Source organism: Odocoileus virginianus, chromosome 10 (assembly GCF_023699985.2).
Source record: "Odocoileus virginianus isolate 20LAN1187 ecotype Illinois chromosome 10, Ovbor_1.2, whole genome shotgun sequence".
In the NCBI taxonomy this organism is placed as follows: domain Eukaryota; kingdom Metazoa; phylum Chordata; class Mammalia; order Artiodactyla; family Cervidae; genus Odocoileus; species Odocoileus virginianus.
In genome coordinates this window covers 62,670,526-62,688,561 of record NC_069683.1, presented here as the reverse complement: position 1 = coordinate 62,688,561, position 18,036 = coordinate 62,670,526, and the positions used below count along the sequence as shown (strand labels likewise).

Genomic DNA, 18,036 nt, shown 5'->3' with positions numbered 1-18,036 from the left:
TGTTAAAGTAAGCATACTACCCAAAGCAATCTACAGGCTTAATACAATCCCTATTTAAATACCAGTGCCATTTTTTTCACAGAACCAGAACAAATGATTTTAAAATTTGTATGGAGTCACAAAATACCTCAAATAGCTAAAACCATCTTGAAATTTATGGACAAAACTGAAGGTGTCATGCTGTCTGATTAAAAAAAAAAATACTTTAAAGGTGTGGTAATCAAAGTAGTATGTATGGTACTGACACAACCAGATGCATAGATAAATGGAGCAGAATAGAGAGACCAGAAGTGAATCCACACTTATACAGACAATTAGATCTACAACAAAGAAGGTAAAAATGTACAATGGGGAAAGACAGATTCTTAAATAAATGGTGTTGGGAACACAGGATAGCTATATTACAAAGAATCAAACTGGACTACTTTCCGTCATGCATAAAAATGCATTTCAAAATGAATTATAGACTGAAATGTAAGAGCCAAAATCATAAAATTTACATAAAAAAACAGTAAGTAGGAAGCTCTTTGACATAGGACTTCAAAATAATTTGTGAATATCTCCTCAATTAAGGGAACAAAAGCAAAAATAAACTAGTGGGACTAAATCAAACTATAAAGGTTTTAGGCAGTGAAGGAAACTATTTGGAAAACAAAAAGCCTACTTAAGGGAGAAGATATTTGTAAATGACATATTCATTAAAGGAATGATATCCAAAATGTAAGAGGAATGTATACAACTCAACATCAAAAGCAAATAAACAACACAATTACAAATGAGGAGAGGATCTGAATAGATTTTTTTTTTCCCCAAGGAAGACAGACAGAGAGCCAACAGACACATGAAAACATTGTAAGCATCCCTAATAATCAGGAATGTGCAAATCAATATTTGAGACCACTTCACATCTTTCAGAATGATTATTTATCAAAAAGACTCTCTCTATATATATATATGTGTGTGTGTGTGTGTGTGTGTGTGTGTGAGTGTGTTGGTGAGGATATGGAGAAAAGAAAATCCTCATGTTTGGTTAATGGGGATGTGTGTTGATGCAGCCACTATGGAAAACAGCATATATAGTCCTCAAAAAATTAAAATAGAAACACTATATGATCTGGTATCAGAGAAGGTAATGGCACCCCACTCCAGTACTCTTGCCTGGAAAATCTCATGGACGGAGGAGCCTGGTAGGCTGCGGTCCATGGGGTCGCCAAAAGTCGGACACAACTGAGCGACTTCACTTTTCACTTTCATATATTGGAGAAGGAAATGGCAACACACTCCAGTTTTCTTGCCTGGAGTATCCCAGGGATGGGGGAGACTGGATGACTGCTGTCTAGGGGATCGCACAGTCGGACATGACTGAAGTGACTTAGCAACTGCATGATCTGGTATTTCCATAGCTTTGTGCTTACTCAAGAAACAAAAACACTAATTAGAAAAGGGATATGTACTCCACGTCCATTTCAACAGTAGTCAAGACACTAAAGCAGTACACGATGAAATATTACTTAGCCATAAAATAAAATATTGCCTTTGTTTACATCATTCATGGACATAGAGGGTATTAAACTAAGTGAAATAACTCAAACAGAAAAAGACACATACTGTATGATCTCATTTTTGCCAGAGGGTAGGAGGTAGAGGAGAAAGAATAGATGAAGGATATTAAGAGGTATGTCGACTAAAAAAGATGCACAACTTGAGAGTTGTGAGTTAAGTCTTGTTTGGGGCAGAATGGGAACTGCAGCCTAGGAGGCAGCGTCTCTGACAGCTTTGAGAGACGGTCCAAAGTGGCAGTGGGGGCAAGTCAATATATAAGGTTTAGGTGAAGGGGGTGTTCAATACCATGAGGCTTATATTTTACAAAAGGGTTTTTGTTAGTCATGAGGATCTGATGTCACCATGAAGGGATTTAGTGCTTCTCTTTGGATATGAGGAGATGCAATGATCCTGGTCGTGAAATCTGCTCCTAGAAACATCCAACTATCTAAAAGCCTGTCCCACCAGATCCCCTGGAGCACAGAGTGCCTCACTCCACCCTGAACTCCCTCACGGGGTGTTGAAGGTCAGCAGCTATATCAGCCTTGGGTTCAGTCTCCATGGCAGATGGCAAATGCCTTTATAGTTCAGTCATTGGCAATGCTCTTGTTAAGTATCAATTTTTAGTTGAAAATACATACCTGCAGCTGCAAATTAAATGTTACAGGCATGAAATGTAGAATGTGGGGAATATAGTCAGTTACTGGGTAATATTTTTGGTCAGTGACAGATTGTACCTAGACTCATGGTGATAATCATTTTATATAACCTTATTCAATTACTGTGTTTTGTATGAGGAACTAACACAGTGTTATAAGTCAATTATATTTCAAAAAGAAATCAAGCAATCTCATAGAAAAAGAGACCATATTCATAGTTACCAGAGGTGGGGAATGGGGCAGTGGGAATTGGATGAAGACAATCAAAAGGCACTAACTTTCACTTATAAGGTAAATAAGTAGTAATGGGTAATGTACAACAGGATAAATATAAATAACACTGCTGTCTATTACATACAAAAATTGTTCAGAGTAAATCCTAAGAGTTCTTAACCTCCCAAAATGTTTTTCTATTTAATTTTTTATTTATGTGAGATGAAGGGTGCTTGCTAAGCTTACTGTTGTAATCATTTTATGGTATCAGGTTCACCAAAATTTTAATTCATTTTTTTTTCATAAGATGACTCTACCAGCAATTAGTTGTCTTTAACTCCTTTTGAAACAATTTTGTTAGATTGTATTGTGACAGCTGTATATAGATTGTATAATGTATAATTGTATATAGATTGTATAATGCCAGTGTGCATTAAAAAAAAAACTTATCAAAACTGATTAATTTTTCTATAGCCACTTTATATTGAAGATGGAAGAAAAAAGTAACATTGGTGTATTGGCATATTATTATTCATTATTTCAAGAAAGGTAAAAGCAAAAAAAAAAAAAAAAGATTTGTGCCATGTATGGAGAAGGTGCTATGACTGCATCAAATGTGTCAAAAGTGGTTTTGAAGTTTCATGTTGGAGATTTCTTGCTGGACAATCCTCCATTGTATGGTAGACCAGTTGAAGTTTGTATGGATCAAATGGAAATATTAATTGAGTACAGTCAATACTATACCACACAGGAGATAGCCAGCACTCTCAAAATAAGTTAAGCACTAAAAATAATTTGTAGCAACTTTGTTATGTTCATTGCTTTGATGTTTTGATTTCACATAAATTAGGTGAAAAAAAATCTTCTTGACTATATTTCCACATGTGATTCTCTACTGAAATGTAGCCAAAGTGTTCCATTTTGGGGGTGGGGGCAGCTCATAGCATGCAAGATCTTAGTTCCCAGATCAGGGATCAAACCTGTGTTCCTTTGTGATGGAAGTTTGGAGTCTTAATCACTGGACCACCAGGGAAGTCCCCTGAATATTCCATTTTTAAAACAAACTATAACAGGTAAAGAAAAGTGGTTATTGTACAATAATGTTGAATGGAAGGGATCATGGGGAAAGAGAAAGGAACCATCACCCAGCATACCAAATGCTAGTCTTCATCCAAAGAAAGTGATGCTGTGTATGTGGTGGAATTGGAAGTCCTCTATTATGAGCTCCTTTTGGAAAACCAAATGATTAGTTCCAAAAATTACTCCCAATTAGACTAACTGAAAGCAGCACTTTATGTAAAGCCTCCAGAATTAACAGGAAACACATAATCTTCCATGAGGACAATGTAAGACCACGTGTTTCTTTGACAACCAAGCAAAAACTTTTACAACTTGACTGCGACATTCTGATTCATATACTGTGTTTGCCTGACATTGCACCTTCAGATTTTCTTTTACCTCAGTGTTTACAAAATCCTGTTATTGCAAGAAAATTTAATTCCCGAAATACTATAAATGGGACCTGGAACAGTTCTTTGTTCAAAAGATAAAATACTTTGGGAAGATGGAATTATGAAGTTTCCTGAAAAATGGATGAAGATAGTGAGGAAAAAAATGGTAACTACATTGTTCAATAAAGTTCCTGATAAAAAGAAATAATACATATTTTATTTTGACTGAAAAAACCAGCACAAATATGTGTATCAAATAATTACGTTGTGTACTTTAAACTTTTACAGTGCTGTATGTTAATTATATCTCAATAAAACTGGAAGACAAAATCAAAATTATATAAAACATTCTCTTTTTTTTTGGTTTGGTTTTTTCATTTTCTTTTTGATCTCAGTTTCAGAAGACATACATTCTCATATATCACTCCCTTTTAAAAAATGTGTTTTATTTTGTTCACTTATATAATGCCATGGTTGAATTATATGATGATTTTCTAATGTTATCAGTTTAAAAATTCTATGTACTGGATTGACATGGTTGTTTATATCATAATTTTATTTTTGCTAGAATATATGTTTCATGAGACCTGGAACAGTGTGTGTTTGTGTGTGTGTGTGGTGTGTGTTTGTGTGTGTGTGTGCGTGTGTGTGTGTGTGTGTGCATATGTGCATGCATGCTTTTCAAGAGCTGTCCTTGGAGTCTCTAGAGATTTACTGGCACTTTGTTGGCACTCAATAAACATCTGTTGACAGGATGAATGAATTCTTACTATATCACTCCAAATTTTGAAACTTGACATTCAATTTCATACCTATAGCTCTATGATGTATGCATTCTTTTGTTCCAAGCTTTCTTTCATGTTGCTAAATATTTGTGTCTTTCATCAGCTTTGCACTGCAGTAAAAATAGGGGTCTTGCTTTTGAACAAAATCTATTAATTCAAAATAACCATTTAAAAGGATCTAATTATGTCTCAATGGTAAACTGTTTCTGTGATCAAATTTACATTCATATTCTTAATGTTGTGGCATATTATATTATATTCTAGTAGTAGAATATAATTGTGTTTTCATTAAAGCATAATTCTATTGTGTTTTCATTCAAGTGTATTCCTAAATTATGGTTTCTAATATCACTACAGTTTATCTTTCCATCGTTCCTTTTAATCTGAAGGAACCATTCAACTATAAAGTTTCTTTTCTTTTTTTTAAGTAAGCTACAAATGATGTATGTTAAGTTCATCTGACCTAATATCTAATACTGATATTTTCTCATTGATTTCCTTTTTGGATCATCAATCAATTGATGTAAGTGAGGTATTAAAGTACACTATTTTTACTGTTTTACTTTTTATTTCTCTATTTAGGTCTGCTAATATTTCTTTTATATTTAGGTGCTACTATATTGGGGCTTTTATATTGGTTGCATACATATTTACAAAATGCCATATCCTCTTGTTAGATTAATCTCTGTCACTAGGCAATGTTCTTGTGTCTTTCTTTACAATCATTATAAGGGTATTTCATCTGATAAAAGTATAGCTACCTTAGCCATATTTTGGTTTCCATTTGTATAAAATATCTTTTTCCATCCCTTCATTTTCAACATGTATGTTCCTTTACATCTCAAGCTGACCCTGTGATCAACATAAAATAGACTGCTTTACATATGTTACTGTATATACGATTTGTAGTAACTACAAAGCAAAATTATGTTTAACTGATGATGAAGCTGAAGCTCCAATACTTTGGCCACCTGATATGAAGAACTGATTCACTGGAAAAGACCCTGATGCTGGGAAAGATTGAAGGCAGGAGGAGAAGGGGACAACAGAGGATGAGATGGTTGGATTGCATCACCGACTCAATGGACATGAGTTTGAGAAAGCTCCGGGAATTGGTGATAGCCAGGGAAGCCTAAGATGTTGCAGTCCATGGGGTCGCAAAGAGTCGGACACAACTGAACAACTGAACTGAACTGAACAAAGCAAAAATTTATAGCAGATACAAAAATGATAAAGAAATCTAAGCATACCACTAAAGATAGCCATGATACCAAGGGGAAGAGCAAGAGAAGAAGAAAAATACAGAGAGGGACTACAAATTAGTCAGAAAATGATGAACCAAATGTCAACAGAAGCATTTATTTGAGTAATTTATTTAAATTCAAGTGAAATAAATCCTCAAGTCAGCAGACATAAAGTAGTTGAATTGATGAAAAACAACAATGGCAAAAATAAGAAGACATCCATGCTGCTTACAGAAGACAGTGAATTATTTGAGTAGTGCAATGGGATCAAACAAAAACAATGATATTTAATTCTCAGAATCTTTTGAGGCTAGTGTTCTGTTGTTGTTTAGTTTTTATTTCCTAGTCATAAACTTAACTCTTCAATACAGCTAAACTTAGAGAAAGATAAGGAAAATATGGAGCTCAAAGAACTGCAGTGAGAACAAAGATTATAGGATATTTTGAGCAGATGGAATTGAAGGGATGCTCTCATGAGCTATAAAAGCGATGTTCTGATGGTTAAGACAAAACACAAGTCAAATTTGTTAGATTTGTCCACAGTCAGCAATGGTGATCTTCTTTCAGGTTTTGCCATTCCTGGACTCAAAGTACTCCATGGCTTCCACAATACTCATGCTTTCTTTCATCTTGCCAAAGACTACAAGCTTGCCATTCAACCACTCAGTCTTGATAATGCACATAAAAACCTGGAAACTGCCCAGGGGCCAGTGTTTGCCATGGACAAGGTACTAGGGCCCTGATGTTACTTTCATCAATTTTCCCCCCATAGATGAACTTGCCGCTAGTGCCGTTATGGCACGTGAAGACTCCACCCTGGCACATATTTACAAGAATTATTCTGTGAAAGCAGGAACTTTTACAATGAAATCCTCTCTCCCCAGTGCTCACAATATGAAGGTTTTCTGCTGTCTTTGGAACTTTTTCTTCCAAACAGCTAGAAGGAGATGCAGCAGGCCTGGCATCAATGGCAATGTCAAAGAACTCAGGCGGACTGACCATGGCTGGGTAGAACAGGAGGCTCTGGGCTGGCAGTGTCCACAGGCCTGGAAAAGTCAAAGTGTTAGTGTCTCAGTTGTGTCTGACTCTTTGAGACCCAATGGACCGTAGCCTGCCAGGCTCCCCCGTCCATGGAATTCTCCAGGTGAGAATACTAGAGTGGGTAACCATGCCCTGCTCCAGGGGATCTTCCTGACCCAGGGACTGAGCTCGGGTTTCCCGCATTACAGGCAGATTCTTCGCCATCTAATTCTTTACCACCAGCGAATCCCCACGCAAGGCCTGCAGGTAATGTTAGAGAGGCCGTTCCTTTTCACTGGTGCTGCAGTTGAGAGGTCCAGCACTGGGGGAAGCATGTCTGAAAATAGCTCTGTTACAGTGAAAGGGGAAAAGGGAAAATGAGGGGAAATACCCTGAATATATTCACTATCTGGACAACATATCTCACACAGAGCTACTACTACATTTTTTGGTTGGTTGTTTGATTTATTTTCTCTTGTTTCATTCAACTGGAGCTGTTTTGTTTTTGTTTTTGTTTTTTGTGACTTGTATCTAAAAGAATCCTGACAGGAGCACATTAATAACTATAAGTTTTTAAATATTATTTAAAACTCTGGACCACATTATCAAGAAACTTGGGGATTTTAATCCTGAGCAGAGAAACTCTTAAGAGAATTATCAGGACAGAGTGGTCTCACTGGGTCCTAGAAATTATTCTCTGACAAGCTGAGATATAATGACAGCAATGTGGCTATTGGAAGTGAAGTTAATTGAGTTTCCCATTCTACCATTTCTTCAGTGGCATCCTGATCTTCAGGTGTAGTTAAGTAGATCCAGATAAGACAGGAAACTGGGACAGATAGCCAGTGATAGCTATAAATTGATTAACTGCCTTATATTATGTTTTGTGACAATTCTGTTAGGACGTATCAAACATGATTATTAATTGCTAACTTGTGTGAAAACAAATTTAGATTATAGGATCTTGCTCTTGGATGAAATAACCAAAAAGTCTGATCCAATTTATTTCTGGTATTATCAGGGGCATTTATATGTGAGAGACTAAATTTTGTGCTGAGGATATAGTAGTAAGAAAAAGTAGTTACAGAACTTAAAATCAAGTGGAAAAACAGAAAATGAAACATGGTAAAGTATATAAGAGATTGAATTTTCCACATCTTTTCCAATTTTTTTCTAATGGCTTTCCTGTACAGATTCTAAAATTAGTAGATGCATTTTCTAGTCTATCTTGATGCTAGGGATTTAGATGCAAATGTGATTGATGGGGTCGCAAAGAGTCAGACACGACTGAGTGACTGAACTGAACTGAACTGAGGTTCAAATCAAATTTGTTGTTGTTGTTCAGTCACTGAGTTATGTCCTATTCTCTGCGACCCCATAGACTGCAGTACATCAGGCTTCCCTGTCCTTCAGCATCTCCCAGAGTTTGCTGGAACTCATGCCCATTGAGATAGCATTGATAGTGATGCTATCTAACCATCTCATCCTCTGCTACCCTCTTCACCTTTTGCCATCAATCTTTCCCAGCATCAGGGTCTTTTGAAATGAGTCAGCTTTCCACATCAAGTGGACAAAGTATTGGAGATTCAGCTTTAGCATAAGTCTTTCCAATGAATATTCAGGAATTATTTGCTTTAGGATTGACTGGTTTCATCTCTTTGCAGTCCAAGTCTTCTCCAGCACCACAGTTCGAAAGAATCAATTCAGCTCTCAATCTTCTTTATAGTCCAACTCTCACATCAGTACAGGACTATTGGAAAAATCATAGCTTTGATTATATGGACTTTTGCTGGCAAAGTGATGTCTCTGCTTTTCAATATTCTATCTATGTTTCCCATAATTTCCATCCAAGGAGCAAGCATCTTTTAATTTCATACCTTCAGTCAATATCAGTGATTTTGGAGCCCAAGAAAAGAAACTATGTCACTGCTTCCACTTCTTTTCCCTTCTATTTGCCATGAAGTGGTGCAACTGGATGCCAGGATCTCAGTTTTTTGAATTTGAATTTTAAAACCAGTTTTTTAAAAAATAGCATTTAACATGATGCACTCTGCCTAGAAGTAAAATAAGCAGGGTGACAATATATAAACTTGTCATACACATTTCCCAATTTGGAAACAGTCTGTTGTTCCATATTCAGTTCTAATTGTTACTTCTTGACCTGCATACAGATTTCTCAGGAGACGGGAAAGGTGGTCTGAAATTCCCATCTCTTTAAGAATTTTCCACAGTTTGTAATGAGCCACACAGTCAAAGGCTTTAGCCTAGTCAATAAGGCAGAAGTAGATGTTTTTTTCTGGAATTCGCTTGTTTCTTCTATGATCCAACAAATGGTGATTTGACATTTTGTACCTCTGCCTTTTCTAAATCCAGACTGTACATCTGGAAATTCTCACTTCACGTACTGTCGAAGCCTAGCTTGAAGAATTTCTAGCATGACCTTGCTATCCTGTGAAATGAGTGCAATTGTATGGTAGTTTGAACATTCTTTGCCATTGTCCTTTTTTGGGGTTGGAGTGAAAACTGCCAGTCGTGTGGCTACTACTGAGTTTTCTAAACGTCCTGACACAGTGAGCACAGTGCTTTAACAGCATATTCTTTTAGGATTTGAAATCACTCAGTTGGAGTCCATCATCTCCACTAGCTTCATCTGTAGCAATGTGTCCTAAGTCAAGGCCCACTTGAATTCACATTCCAGGATGCCTGGCTCTAGGTGAGTGACTATACCATTGTGGTTACCTGGGTCATTAAGACCTTATGCAGAACTGAACTCCATTGGAGAGGAATGGAAATTGCAGGAATGTGGTGTCCATTCTGTTGCTGTATGTTGTAGCAGGCAAGGCATGGATTTGGAGGTAAAGATTGGTGGAAGTTTTTATGTTTGAGTCATGGATAAGATTATATGTCTCTTCTCCCAGAACTTTTATTTTCTAAGTATCTAAAGATCTCTTCAAAGTTATTTCTGCTCAAACTATGTATTTGTAATTAGACTCTAACTGATTTGGTATTAGAGCTAATCCCTTCAATCTATTTGTCACTTCCACTATATAATCATAAGGGATTTGATTTAGGTTATACCTGAATAGTCTAGTGGTTTTCCCTAATTTCTTCAATTTAAGTCTGAATTTGGGAATAAGGGGTTCATTGGCTGAGCCACAGTCAGATCCTGGTGTTTTATGCTGACTGTATAGAGCTTCTCCTTCTTTGGTTACAAAGAATATAACCAATCTGATTTCGGTATTGACCATCTGGTGTTGTCCATGTATAGAGTCCTGTGTTGTTGGAAGAGGGTGTTTGCTATGACCAGTGGGTTTTCCTAGCAAAGCTCTGTTAACCTTTGCCTTATTTCATTTTGTACTCTAAGACTAAATTTGCCTGTTACTCTAGATAACTCTTGACTTCTTACTTTTGCACCCCAGTCCCCTATAATAGAAAGGACATCTTTTTGGGGTGTTAGTTCTAGAGGGTCTTGCAGGTCTTTATAGAACTGTTCAACTCAGCTTCTTCAGCACTACTGGTTGGGACATAGACTTGGATTACTGAGATATTGAATGGTTTGCCTTGGAAACAAACAGAGATTTTTCTGTCATTTTTGAGACTGTACCCAAGTACTGCATTTCAGACTCTTTTGTTGAATATGAGGGCTACTCCATTTCTTCTAAGAGATTCTTGCCCACACTAGTAGATACAATGGTCATCTGAATTAAATTTTCCCATTTTAGTACATTTTAATTCACTGATTTCTAAAATTTTGATGTTCACTCTTGCCATCTCCTACTTGACCATGTCCAATTTATTTGATTCATGGACCTAACATTCCAGGTTCCTGTGCAGTGTTGTTCTTTCCAGCATCAGACTTTACTTCCACCACCAATCACATCCACACCTGGTCGTTACTTTCGCTTTGGTTCCCACTCTTCCTTCTTTCTGGATTTATTTCTCCACTCTTCTCCAGTAGCATATTGAGCACCTACAGACCTGGGGAGTTCATCTTTCAGTGTCATATGTTTTTGCCTTTTTGTGCTGTTCATGGGGTTCTCAAGGCAAGAATACTGAAGTGGTTTGCTGTTTTCTTCTCCAGTAGACCATGTTTTGTTAGAGCTCTTTACCATGAGTCATCTGTATTGGGTGGCCCTACATGACATGGCTCATAATTTCATATTTATAACTAGTAAGTTCCAAATCTGAAGGAAAATTTTATGCATCAATGATTTCAGAGAGGAATTATGAGGTTTAAAATCATATTTGACATTCTTAATAGTGATTAGATATAGAGGCGACTTGAGGTCAAATGTAAATACAAGTTATTACTCTTTGTGCATCTTAATTTCTCTCTTCTAAGCCAAATGTGGTAGTTCATAATACAAAATAATTCAAAATCCTCCAACTTCTTCCTGTCTTCTCTCCCATACTTTTATTTTTTAAATGAAGCCTCCCACATGCCCCTTTAATGGAAGAGAAAGTGATTAGAATGAGACTTTTCTCTCTAGAGGAGGTGAAACATTGGTTCTCAGCAAGAATAATTTTGAGTGGCAAATGGCTGAAATTTCCTTTGTTTTTTGTAAGAATCTCTATTTTGAAGGAAAAATTGATGAATGCATCAGGAAGGGCAAAAGGAATGCCATCTCTGCAAAGGAACTTTCCTTCTTCATGGTAGTTATGCTGGTCATACAAAAAGAAAGAAAAAGTCAAAATGCAGAAACAAGTAAAGAGAATCATTTTTATTGTCAACTTGCTTAGTATTTTATTTTTTTTAAGTATTTAGTTATGTATTATCATTTTTAAACTTATTTTCTTATCATTGATGTTCCTTAAGAGTCCCTTGAAAAGCCAATTAAGTTTTTCAAATCAGCTGGCTACAAATATATCTTTGAAGGACAGTTAGTAAAGTGAGGATCTAGAGAATAGAAGTGAAGCCGGAATTACTGATCTCTAGTTGAAAGCACCACCTACTGGGTAATAGAAACATTTACTGCTTTTAGCATCTCTGACCACATTATTGTCAGCAAATGAAACCTAAGTCAAGGGGAAAGTCTAACAAAATTATAATTCTGTCTACAAATAAATAAATAAATAAATATATAAATAAAATAAATCCCTTTCATATGGCTGTATCTATCTGTAAACAAAATGGAAAAAGAAACTCGTTGCATCATTCAAATTATTCTTTCTGATATTCTTGCCACAAAAATCATAATTCCTAAAATTACTTAGAGTGAATAAAAACACTCAGGAAAATAGGTTTTCAAAATCATAGAACATTCTGTCAATAAATGTAATAATTCTTGAGCAATCTTTGAAATGACAGGAACATTGTCAGTGCATTTCCTACCTAGCCAGGAGGTATTTGATCCTCAAGTCACACTATTTTGTCTTTTATAAACCTGGAGAAGAATAAAGAGAAATTTCTTAGACACATTTTGACAAAAATGAAAAAAAATAATTTTCACAATTCTATAAGTCCTAAAAGCTTTTCTTTTTACTATCTTTGGTGATGGAAAAATCCAAGTTAACCCCAGTTTATCTGGCAAATGAATATGAATCACAAATGCATTTAAATATGAACATTCTCAGGTGCAATTTAGATCTGATGTTGACAAGTACAATTCAAGGATTTTAGCTATAGCCTAAAACATTATAAACAGACTTTTCTTTTTATTCAAGTACAGTGTTTTGTTTTGAACAGGAAATTACTCTGGGAAATTTTACTATTTATTGGTAGAGACTGTGCTAATATACTATGTCTGTTCAAATAAATTGTGAAAAACTGAGAGAAAATTCAATATCACTGAGCAAGACCCTGTTAAATTCAGAAAGTTGTGGAACAATCAATCAAACAGTCAATCAGAATGAACTCAGAAATAACTTGTCCTTTAAAATATCTGAGTCCTAAGATTCATCACTCTCTTGAATGTATAATGTGCAGTGCAGTGCAGTATTGCATTATCAGAAATTTGTAAATTTTTTATTACACCTTCCATTCTAACCCCCCTCTTTCTTAGCTATGTAGTTACAAGAGTAAGGTAAAAACATAAAAATAGTTAATCATACAAATCATAAATTTCTTTATTTTTTCATTGTGGATAGCATGTCTTCCTCTAGTTTAGATAATATTCATTCAATATCAAATACTTATGAGACAGGTTATGTGATTTTTCCACTTCTTTCCCCCTTCTCAGTGTTTCCTTTCTAGGAAGAGCCATTCGCTGTCACATCAACCGTTCAGAATCCCACTTGTAATTTAGGTAATATTTTAAATAGCAAATTTTTAAAGAAAGTGTCAGGTAACTCCTGTTAATCCCTCTTTCCTGAAATCTTATTTCCTTCAACAAATTTACTCTATTCCACCTCTCTTTTTCTTCCATTTCCTTTACCAAGTTTCCCTGTTTAATCTCACTTCTAAATATAGGATTTCTTCAGAATTTGACAGAATGGAACTCTTTACTTATATTATTGCATCCATTCTTACGTATCGTATAGAATTTCTTTACTGAAAGTTTTAGTTGCTCAGTTGTTATATGACTCTTTGTGACCCTATGGACTATAGCCCACCAGGCTCCTCTGTCCATGGGATTCTCCAGCCAAGAATACTGGAATGGGTTGACATGACTGTCTCCAGGAAATCTTCCTGACCCAGGGATTGAACTCAGGTCTCCTGCATTGTGGGCAGATTCTTTACTGTCTGAGCCATGGGGAAAGCTCTATACTGACAACACCCAAGTGTATGTTTCTAGACTGTTCCTCTCATTTGAGCTTCAGACACACATATACAGCAGCATAATTGGTGGGTATATTTTTCAATTTTTGAAGGCATTTAACATAAAGCTTTCTAATTTTTCTACTATCCTTCCCTTGCCCTCATTCTCCTCACCCAAATCTGCTACTTCATCAAACATTCTATCTCCATCAGCAGCCCCCACCCTTAGGTGCAGAGAAAAAAGCCATAACATCATCCTTAACATCATCTTTCTGGCAACACATCAGACCACCACCAAATCTCCACTAATTCTATTGATATAGCCAAAATATTACAGACCTGTCTGTTGTCTATTTCTCTGCTGTCTCCTTGCTAATCTGAAGTCTCAGAAGAGAAGCTTAATAAGTATTTGTTAAATACATTTATATATGACTAAATGCAGTCAGTTACTCAATTCCCTTCAAGTCATGCAAATGCTCTTCCCTTGCACACATAATTCTTTGTGCTTATCAGACTTTTCATTCTGAAACACTGACTTTTACTTTCTTTCTTCATTTCTATACTTTTACCAGTTCTCAAATTCATTGAGAATTTCTTTCTTTCTTGATATCCAGTATCTAATTCTTATTCTGAAAACATAATTTTAAGTATCTGTTAAAATAAGCTAAGTAGTTGAAATAAATATCCCAAATAGAGGAAACCTAACCCTTTTGGTCTCCACCAACACTATTTCCTATTCTTTTCTTGCTATTTGAAAGGTTGCCACTATAAGCCATGAACGACGTTGAGATTCTTGTCCTCCAGAGGTGAGGGATTCAATCTGGGGCCAGTGACGAGGTTTAATCACTCAGGGCTTTTGTGTGATCAAGATTTATTAAAGTATAAAAGACATAGAGAAAGCTTCTGACATAGACATCAGAAGGGGAACAGAAGAGTGCCCCCTTGCTAGTGTTTGGCAAGAAGTTATATACCTATTAACAGTCTACTAATTAGAGAAAGAAAATGTCTCAAAACTCAGAGGCACCGGGTCCCTCACCCACAACATGGATTTTGAGATAACATTGGCACAAGGTGAGTCATCCCACGCCATAAAACAATTGACATGATTCTTGAAGAAAGGCAGATTTCCATGCAAATATACAGTCTCATTAACATTGCTTAAGATAGCATTTCCATGAATAAAACATACTGGTTTGTTGAGTATGGGTTCTGAGTCTTGAAGAAAGACAGAGTCTAAGGTAAATACATAGCTAATTATCATAGCTTAAGAAAAATATTTCTATAAGAAAAATGCATTGGTTAGGTCAAGGTTTGAGAAAAGTTAAGTTTAGGTGGAACCAGGTGTCATCATGGCAATACAGAATTCTAAAAGAAACCTCCTTTTAATTTTGTATAGAGAACAGGAAACAATCTGACACTTGTAGTTTGTTTCCTCCTGCCTCTTAAGAGAGAGATAAAGAAAAAAAAATGAACAAAAAACAACAACAACAACAAAAAACCACTTCTGATGCATGCAGTCTATTTCCTCCGTTTGGAGATCCCTAACCTTCCTGTCTGTTACCCTATCACTATCACTGATTATTTATTGTCCTAACTTTTGTAATAAGTATTTCCTTCATTTGCAGTTTATCATTCATTGGGGGCCTATTGTGGTAAAAGCAATGTTAAGCATTTTTCACATGATACTTAAATCATGAACACTATGAAACTATTCCTTTGTTATCACCTTTTCATGAATGAGGCATATAAGAGTGGATGACCTAACCAAAATTACCAGAGAGAATAAATATTTGAAACCAGGCCTATCTTAATCCACGTTATATGTAGCTAACAATTTCATGCTAGAGCCAATCATACTTACTTGATGTACAAGGTGTAGGATGCAACCCATTAAAGGTATCTTGAATAAGATGTATTTTATATGACTTGATGTTTTCAGGGCCAAAATTTTACAAATTAAGTTTATATGCTCTTATATGTTACATTTATACATCTATAACCTGTTATGATATTGTTTGCTTGTTATAATTCATATAGTCACTAATACATTCAGTAGGAACTATTTTAAGCAGTACCACATACCACATTACATTAGTTGAGTGGGATCCAAAATAAACTTAAGGTTACATCTTTGCTCTGTAAGATTGATCTGTCAAAAAATGAAATGCATTTGTGTTCAATTCCACATGAAACTGTAATATAATATCTCTATAATTTGTTTATTTTTAAAAATTTGGTCTCAGCTAAAGTGGATATCTAGTTGTAAATACTAAATTTAAAATAATATCTCCCTTACTTGCAATTTATAAGTAACGTACTACTCTTAAGAAAATACATAGTACATACATAATTTTTTTTCAGATACACAATTTAATTCCATATTTTAGAACTAGGAATTACAATCTAAAAATGGTGAATGATCAAGAAATATTTAATTAATATGACTGCTTGATGAATTTTCTTTTGATTAAGTATAAAACTTATTAAAAGGGTGCATAAACTATACTGGTGACTCAATTCAAATCTATCTCTTTAAAAGAGAGACACGACATATACAGAGTAAGAATCTCACAAGGGAACACTTTTTTAAAAAATTTATTTTATTTTAGTATATAATTGATTTATGATATATGGTTGATTTACAATGTTATGTTTATTCCTGATATACAGCAAAGTGATTCAGTTATACAATATATGCATTCTTTTTCATAGATTTTTTCATTCCATTGTGGCTCATCACAGGATATTTTTAGCATAATTAATATTTGTACAAATTTCACACAACAGCAGGATACAAATTCTATTCAAGTTCCCATAGACTATAAACCTGGAAACACTGGAACATATCCAGTAACATAAAACAACGTGCAAAAATGTCATGGTCTAAAGGTTTTGAAATCATAGAGAGTGTTTTCTTATCACTGTGGAATTATATTAGAAATCTATATCAAAAGATACTTAAAAGTAATCCTCATCTCTTCAAGTGCAATGTGACATTTACCAAGAGAGATCTTTGACTTGGCCATTGAAAGCCTCAATAAAGTTAAAAGACTGAAAAATCACATTGGGTGATTGCAGAGAAAAAAAAAAACATTTAAATGAGAAATTAATATCAAACATAGTTTTAAAACTATATATTTATAAAATACATATCCAACTTCTGATAAACATTTTTTACTATTGTGATTATGTAACTGTTCATTGTAATATCATTGTAATATTATTGGTCACCAGAAAATAATAGAATTCTATGTCATTAAAACAGTCATTTAATAGAAAAGCGTTTGATCACTTTTTAAAATCCAGGTGAACATTAGAATTATCTTGGAATTTTTTTTTTTTTTTAATACAAATGTCCAGGTACTGTTTTTTCTCCAAAGCTCCAGATATGATTCTATTGAGTGGCCATGTTTAAAAAACAACTGGACTATGTGATGATCCTTTACTTATATCTTGTGTGTTTCATTTTTTCTCCTTCATATTCAATGTTCCCATTTCATTTAGTTTATGTTTTCTGACATCTACATTTTTTTCTTGTTATTCTTTGTTAAGTCTTTATCAAATGTAGGAGAAAAGCTTTTATATATATAGTATAGGGAAACTTTATTTTTTTCTTTTTCCAAAGAATCAGACAAACGTAACTCTTTCACTTATGCTTGGGATGGATAGTGTTTATACTCCCTTTTGGATGTGCAGGAGTGGCTGGAAGCAAAACTCTCCATTCTGTGCATTTTAAACAGTCCCTGACACATTAAGAAAGTATAGGAATACAATCAAATTAACCCCAGAGAAGAGAAATTGAGGCAAAATGCACATAGAGAAGAATGGGGGGGGGGATTTTTTCCTCCTTTTTCCTGTCGAATGAAGTTAAAAGAGTTAATTCAGGACCAGAGAAGTCTGTTATCTGGAGATCAATGATGTCAGTTCCTATTTGTGTCATAAGTATAGGGAATCTGTACACATAACCAAAAAGGAAGAGAAAGGAAAAGAAAAGAAAATGTCAAAGCGAACAACAAATTCAAGGGAGAAAATGTGTGGCTCAGTCAGTCTGAGATAAATTTGAATTAACCTTTTCTTATACAGAAGCTAGCAACATGCTATAACAGGGTGATATTGCTTGTTTAAATTATGAACATGTTTCTAATAAAATTCCAGTTTCCGTGGTATTAACATTCCATTTTGCTTATTTTCTAAGTCACACCTCTTATTTCTATATTAATTATTGTTATATAGATATCAACTAGTTTGTTTTTCAGAACAGTCCACTAATAATTAAGCATGAGATTCACATCTTGATTGATGGTTAATACCAGAGAGAATTTTCCTGAGCATAATCAGCCATGATGACCTTCTGAACAGTAATATATTTACCATGGACAGAGGAGCCTGGCAGTCTACAGCCCATGGGTCATGAAGAATCAGACT

At 35.0% G+C, this 18,036-nt stretch overlaps 1 pseudogene; it reads right to left on the bottom strand.

Annotated features, from left to right (window-relative positions):
* Positions 1–6,421: 6,421 nt before the first annotated feature.
* LOC139037038 (peptidyl-prolyl cis-trans isomerase A-like) lies at positions 6,422–6,719 on the bottom strand (annotated as a pseudogene).
* Between the last annotated feature and the right edge of the window lie 11,317 nt (positions 6,720–18,036).